General features: G+C 37.1%; 1 protein-coding gene across 1 annotated transcript in view; it reads left to right on the top strand.

Moving 5' to 3' along the window:
- The window catches only part of LOC137646621 (uncharacterized), a 127,460-nt gene that overhangs the window by 93,946 nt on the left and 26,117 nt on the right, over positions 1 to 7,397 (top strand). The gene's annotated exons all lie outside the window — the stretch shown is intronic.

Here is a 7,397-nt window from a genome sequence, read left to right as displayed (position 1 = left end):
TTGACACTTTGTAGCTTTCATTTTTGGGCAATGATGTTAAGGAATTTTTATGTATGTATAATATACAGACGTTCCATTTTAAGCAAATGAAGTGTATCTCATTGTGTTTGTAGCTTGAGGGCAAGTGGAATTTTACGGTTAGTAGTACATTTGTGTATATGTATATATATATATATATATATATATATATATGTGTGTGTGTGTGTATATATTATATATATATATATATATATATATATATATATATATATATATTATATATTTACTTGCTAAGCTACAACCCTAGTTGGAAAAGCAGGATGCTTTAAGCCCAGGGGCTCCAACAGGGAAAATAGCCCAGTGAAGGAAGGAAACCAGGAAAAATATAAGATTTCAAGACCAGTAACAACATTGAAATAAATATTTCCTATATGAACTATAAAAACTACAAAAAAGAAAAAACAAGAGGAAGAGAAATAAGATAGAATATATATATATATATATATATATATATATATATATATATATATATATATATATATATATATATATATATATATATAAAATCTCATCATCAATATCATCAGCCGTTGCTAGTCCACTGCAGACATATCCTTTCATTCCCGTCTGGTTATGGGGATATCCTGGCACATACATAAAGTTTTAAGGTCAATCATGAGTGGCAAAATTAAACATATAACTTGGTGTATTGAACGGCAGTTTTATATTTGTTACTCTTTCTCATGTTTCTCGACCCTGGCATTTCTTACCTTAGTTTATTATAGATTTCTGTTTATTTTTGTAGGGGTATTCTGGATTAAAACGGCAAATTATAAGAAATTCTCTTCATCTGTCTTTTCATAAAGTAAAGAATTAACTATCACTTTAGTTAGGAAGTTTTCACTAATACCTGCATATTAGGAACTATCTTGTACATTATGTATCTAATTTTGTGTCGTCTTGTTCGAGCAAATTAACTGCTCTTGTTTCGCCCATAAAAAGTGGCCTCACCTTAACCTGCCTTTTGCACCTGAGCGCCTGTGGTTAAACTATTGTCTTTCCCCTGTCACGCTACGAGCAACAATGTCTATACCTAATATGTGAAGTATTTTGTCATTTTAAAAACTGGTATGTGAGTGTTTATATTCATTTCTTAGATATTTTTTGTCTTACATGCACACATACATACATACATATATACATACATATAAAATATATATATATATATATATATATATATATATATATATATATATATATATATATATATTCCATAACTGACTGGAAAACCCAGGCCTACATGGCTGAGGACTATGAAGCGCGAAATAGATGATGATGAATGGAGAATTATTGAATTAAAAGCTCAAGCTAGAGACGACTGGCGAAATCTAACCCGAGGCCCTTTGCGTCAATAGGCGTAGAAGGAGATGATGATGATATATATATATATATATATATATATATATATGTATATATATATGTATATATATATATATATATATATATATATATATATATATATATATATATATATATATATATATATATATATATATATATATATATATATATGTATATTATCAGTAATTTAACTTGAGTGCCTCCACTCCCATATTTATACTTTAACAGCTGATTCTTGGGTAAGCAACTTAGCAGAAAACTCGTGAACTGAGGCTTCATTCTTATGATCTTCCTTTACTTATTTCCTGTCCAGCACTTACTAGGTCTTCTTAAACTCCTCCCCCCCCCCCTCTCTCTCTCTCTCTCTCTCTCTCTCTCTCTCTCTCTCTCTCTCCCTCTCTCTCTCTGGACTTCCACTAAGTAGAGAGTTTGCTCAATAGTCCCATCGTGTATTCTCACATGCTATCGTATTTTGCATAGATCCTGCTTGTAAATTATAGCTAATAATATATAGACTCTCATTTAGAGATACTGTTGTTAAGCCCAATATCAGCGTAGGCCTACCTCACTAGTGGTCTCTCAATACGTATGCTGAATCCCTTGACCCAAGAGTCATGACTACATTCATTTGTCATTACAGGGACTTGGTCTTAACCCTCTCGTTTCACGATATGCCCCATCACACACACGCGCACACACACACGCACACACACACACACACTCACATACATATATATATATATATACATATATATATATATATATATATATATATATATATATATATATATATATATATATATATATATAGTGTGTGTGTGTGTGTGTGTAAATATCAACCACAATGGCATTCAATATCGAATTTTACCTTTGGGAATGTATATCCACTGGAAATTCATTCATGATAAATTCTTCTGGCTAGGAAGGGATTCGAACCTATATCTCTTAGCCGAAACCATGCTAGCAGGGACTCTTGCCAATCGAGCTGTCGAGAATTATGTAAGTTTATGACAAGTGTACTGTACATATTCCAGTCGAATATATAGAATTCGGCATTAAATGCCATTGTGGTTGATATTTGCATTAATTAAAATCACGAGTGTTAGTGATTTTATATATATGTATATATATATATATATATATATATATATATATATATATTATATATATATATATTTACATACATACATACATATATATGTATATATATTTACATACATACATACATATATATGTATATATATCTATCTATCTATCTATCTATCTATCTATATATATATATAATATATATATATATATATTATACATATATATATATATATATATATATATACACGTGTGTATGTAATTTATGTATGTATGTATGTATGTGTATGTATATGTGTGTGTAGAAAACACAAGTACTGCTGACTGCATTAGAAAAAAAAAAATCCATTTTATAGAGACTTAGCAGACTGGTTCTAATACTATTCATAGAACGGCTGATTATAGATTAGTACGAAGTACACTTAAAGTCTGCCGCTTGCATTATGATCATGCATTGCATGACTGGATCTCTAGTTCGGGAACTCCCCCCCTTTTTAACATCCCCCCCCTCCTTTCCCCTCCGTTCCAATTCCCCCTCCCTCTCCCCGCTCATTATTTGATTTCTTTTGATAGCGCTGTTGTGAAACATCAATGCTGGCTTGTTTAATTCTTGATGAAAAATATCAGAAGTAAACTTTTGATGTTTGTCATTTGCAGTTTGTATTGTTATAGTTTTGAGATTTATATATATATGTATATATATATATATATATTGAAATCTGTAAGTTTGTCTTTGCTTGCCATTAGATATATTTTTTTTAAGTATGTATTATTTTAAAATATCAATTATAGCTAATTTTAGTATTACAGCAGAAATATTTAGTGTAAGAAAATTCTTAATGCAAGGAAAATCAGTTAGAGAGAGAGGGAGAGAGAGAGAGAGATTTACAAGGATTTTGGACGTCCCAAAGACATTTTAGTCCATCCGCGGAGACTCCATTTGCTCTTTGATAGAGCGGTTTAGTTTCATTGAGAGAGAGAGAGAGAGAGAGTGTTACAAGGATTGTGGACGTCTAAAAGACTTTTAGTTCTTCCTCGGAGACTCCATTTGTCTTTGGTAGAGCGGTTTAGTTTAAGCATAGAGAGAGAGAGAGAGAGAGAGTGTGTGTGTGTGTGTGTGTGTGTTACAAGGATTTTGGACGTCTAAAAGACTTTTTAGTCTTTCCTCGGAGACTCCATTTGTCTTTGGTAGAACGGTTTAATTTAAGCATAGAGAGAGAGAGAGAGAGAGAGAGAGAGAGAGAGTGTGTGTGTGTGTGTGTTACAAGGATTTTGGACGTCTAAAAGACTTTTTAGTCCTTCCTTCGAGACTCCATTTGTCTTTGGTAGAGCGGTTTAGTTTAAGCATTGAGAGAGAGAGAGAGAGAGAGAGAGAGAGAGAGAGGGGGGGGAGAGAGAGAGAGAGAGAGAGAGTGTTACAAGGATTGTGGACGTCTAAGACATTGTAGTCCATCCGCGGAGACGCCATTTGCTCTTTGATAGAGCGATTTAGTGAGAGAGAGAGAGAGCGAGAGAGAGAGAGAGAGAGAGAGTCGAAATGTGTCTGCCAGCTGTGTCTTTGATGACCATTTTGATGACCCTGTTGTGGATTTTCCGCTTCGGCCGTTCATCAGGTGACGTCACGGTCCGAATGGTGACGCAATCAGGAAGGGACATCACACTGATGTCTTTGCTTTGGATAGCAACTGCCTGCCGATCCGTTGTTTATCTCAGCAACTGCTTGCCGATCCGTTGTTTATCTCAGCAACTGCTTGCCGATCCGTTGTTTATCTCAGCAACTGCTTGCCGATCCGTTGTTTATCTCGGCAACTGCTTGCCGATCCGTTGTTTATCTCAGCAATTGCTTGCCGATCCGTTGTTTATCTCAGCAATTGCCGATCCGTTGTTTATCTCAGCAACTGCTTGCCGATCCGTTGTTTATCTCAGCAACTGCTTGCCGATCCGTTGTTTATCTCAGCAACTCCTTGCCGATCCGTTGTTTATCTCAGCAACTGCCTGCCGATCCGTTGTTTATCTCAGCAACTGCCTGCCGATCCGTTGTTTATCTCAGCAACTGCCTGCCGATCCGTTGTTTATCTCAGCAACTGCCTGCCGATCCGTTGTTTATCTCAGCAACTGCTTGCCGATCCGTTGTTTATCTCAGCAACTGCCAGCCGATCCGTTGTTTATCTCAGCAACTGCCTGCCGATCCGTTGTTTATCTCAGCAACTGCTTGCCGATCCGTTGTTTATCCCAGCAACTGCCTGCCGATCCGTTGTTTATCCCAGCAACTGCTTGCCGATCCGTTGTTTACCTCAGCAACTGCCTGCCGATCCGTTGTTTACCTCAGCAACTGCTTGCCGATCCGTTGTTTATCTCAGCAACTGCCTGCCGATCCGTTGTTTATCTCAGCAACTGCCTGCCGATCCGTTGTTTATCTCAGCAACTGCCTGCCGATCCGTTGTTTATCTCAGCAACTGCTTGCCGATCCGTTGTTTATCTCAGCAACTGCCTGCCGATCCGTTGTTTATCCCAGCAACTGCTTGCCGATCCGTTGTTTATCTCAGCAACTGCTTGCCGATCCGTTGTTTATCTCAGCAACTGCTTGCCGATCCGTTGTTTATCCCAGCAACTGCTTGCCGATCCGTTGTTTATCTCAGCAACTGCTTGCCGATCCGTTGTTTATCTCAGCAACTGCTTGCCGATCCGTTGTTTATCTCAGCAACTGCTTGCCGATCCGTTGTTTATCTCAGCAACTGCTTGCCGATCCGTTGTTTATCTCAGCAACTGCTTGCCGATCCGTTGTTTATCTCAGCAACTGCTTGCCGATCCGTTGTTTATCTCAGCAACTGCTTGCCGATCCGTTGTTTATCTCAGCAACTGCCTGCCGATCCGTTGTTTATCTCAGCAACTGCCTGCCGATCCGTTGTTTATCTCAGCAACTGCTTGCCGATCCGTTGTTTATCTCAGCAACTGCTTGCCGATCCGTTGTTTATCCCAGCAACTGCCTGCCGATCCGTTGTTTATCTCAGCAACTGCCTGCCGATCCGTTGTTTATCCCAGCAACTGCTTGCCGATCCGTTGTTTACCTCAGCAACTGCCTGCCGATCCGTTGTTTACCTCAGCAACTGCTTGCCGATCCGTTGTTTATCTCAGCAACTGCCTGCCGATCCGTTGTTTATCTCGGCAACTGCTTGCCGATCCGTTGTTTATCTCAGCAACTGCTTGCCGATCCGTTGTTTATCTCGGCAACTGCTTGCCGATCCGTTGTTTATCTCAGCAACTGCTTGCCGATCCGTTGTTTATCTCGGCAACTGCTTGCCGATCCGTTGTTTATCTCGGCAACTGCTTGCCGATCCGTTGTTTATCTCAGCAACTGCTTGCCGATCCGTTGTTTATCTCAGCAACTGGAATTTTTATTGCGTCATGATCGCACAGATGTCGGTTGGGAAAAAAAAAATCTACCCTTTTCAGTGTCCCAATTAAGATTGATTACAATAAAAATAAAAAAATAAAAATACATTTCTGGAAACAAATGTGCCCCAATTGATAAGTTTAAAGACAATAAAAATGAAAATGAATAAATTCTTGGAATTTAATTTGTGTCAAATAGTAAGTTTAAGGACTATGAAATTAAAAAAGAACATATTTCCGGGAAACAAATGCGTCCCGATTAATAAGTTTGATGACAATAAAAATAAAAAATAATAAATTACTGGAAACAAATGTCTGTCCCAATTAATAAGTTTAATGATAATAAAAATGAAATAGAATAAATTCCTGGAAACAAATGTCCCAATTAATAAGTTTAATACCAATAGAAAATTAGAAATAAATTCTGTGAAACTTGGAAACTATTTGTTGATTACAATAGATATATTAAGGGAAATTAAGAGCATTCTTCCAGGAAAAAAACAAAAACAAATGTTTATTACATTTGTTTCCAACATCAGTACAGTTATGTCTTTGCTTGTTTAGAGGTTTAAAGGCCGCTCATGAATGGCAGAGGCAACGGGCACTGACATTGCCCTATCAAGCAGGACAATGCCCTAGAGACTGACCATGTATAACATATGATCAAGCCCCGTCTCCATACAAGCTAGGACCAAAGAGTGGCGAGCAATGGCCGGTGGGTGACTCGGCAGATAGACCTATAGGCTCCCCCCCCCCCCCCATCCTTAGTTCACGAGGATGATGAGGTTGCAGCGACCAAAGGAATTACTACGAGTTTGAGAGGGACTCGAACCCTAGTCTGGTGATCACCAGTTAGGGACGTTACCACATCGGCCACCACAACCCAAATATAAAATGTGCTTGTTGCATAAATTATTAATAAAGTGAAGCTAAAATTATCAGTGGAAACCTGATATTAGACCTAATTTGTATCAAAATTGGATGCTCATTTTTATGGTTGATCATAGACAACGGAAACTTGGTTACGTTAACTATTTAGTTAATGCAAATAGAATATTATGTAACGTTAGAGTTGTCCAATATTAGAATTGGCACCCGGAAACCAAGACAATTTCTTGCTTGTGCAATTGTTTATAAGTTTTTATTGAGTTGTTCTTATAAGGCAGGAATGAATATTGAGTTTTCCTTATAAGGCAGGAATGAATATTGAGTTTTTCTTATAAGGCAGGAATGAATATTGAGTTTTTCTTATAAGGCAGGAATGAATATTGAGTTTTCCTTATAAGGCAGGAATGAATATTGAGTTTTTCTTATAAGGCAGGAAGGAATATTGAGTTTTCGTTATAAGGCAGGAATGAATATTAAATTTTCCTTATAAGGCAGGAATGAATATTGAGTTTTCCTTATAAGGCAGGAATGAATATTGAGTTTTTCCTTATAAGGTAGGAAGGAATATTGAGTTTTCCTTATAAGGCAGGAATGAATTTTGAGTTTTCCTTATAAGGCAGGAATGAATTTTGAGTTTTCCTTATAAGGCA

This window comes from Palaemon carinicauda, chromosome 9 (genome assembly GCF_036898095.1).
Source record: "Palaemon carinicauda isolate YSFRI2023 chromosome 9, ASM3689809v2, whole genome shotgun sequence".
Taxonomy (NCBI): Eukaryota; Metazoa; Arthropoda; class Malacostraca; order Decapoda; family Palaemonidae; genus Palaemon; species Palaemon carinicauda.
This window is presented reverse-complemented; position numbering and strand designations above follow the sequence as displayed.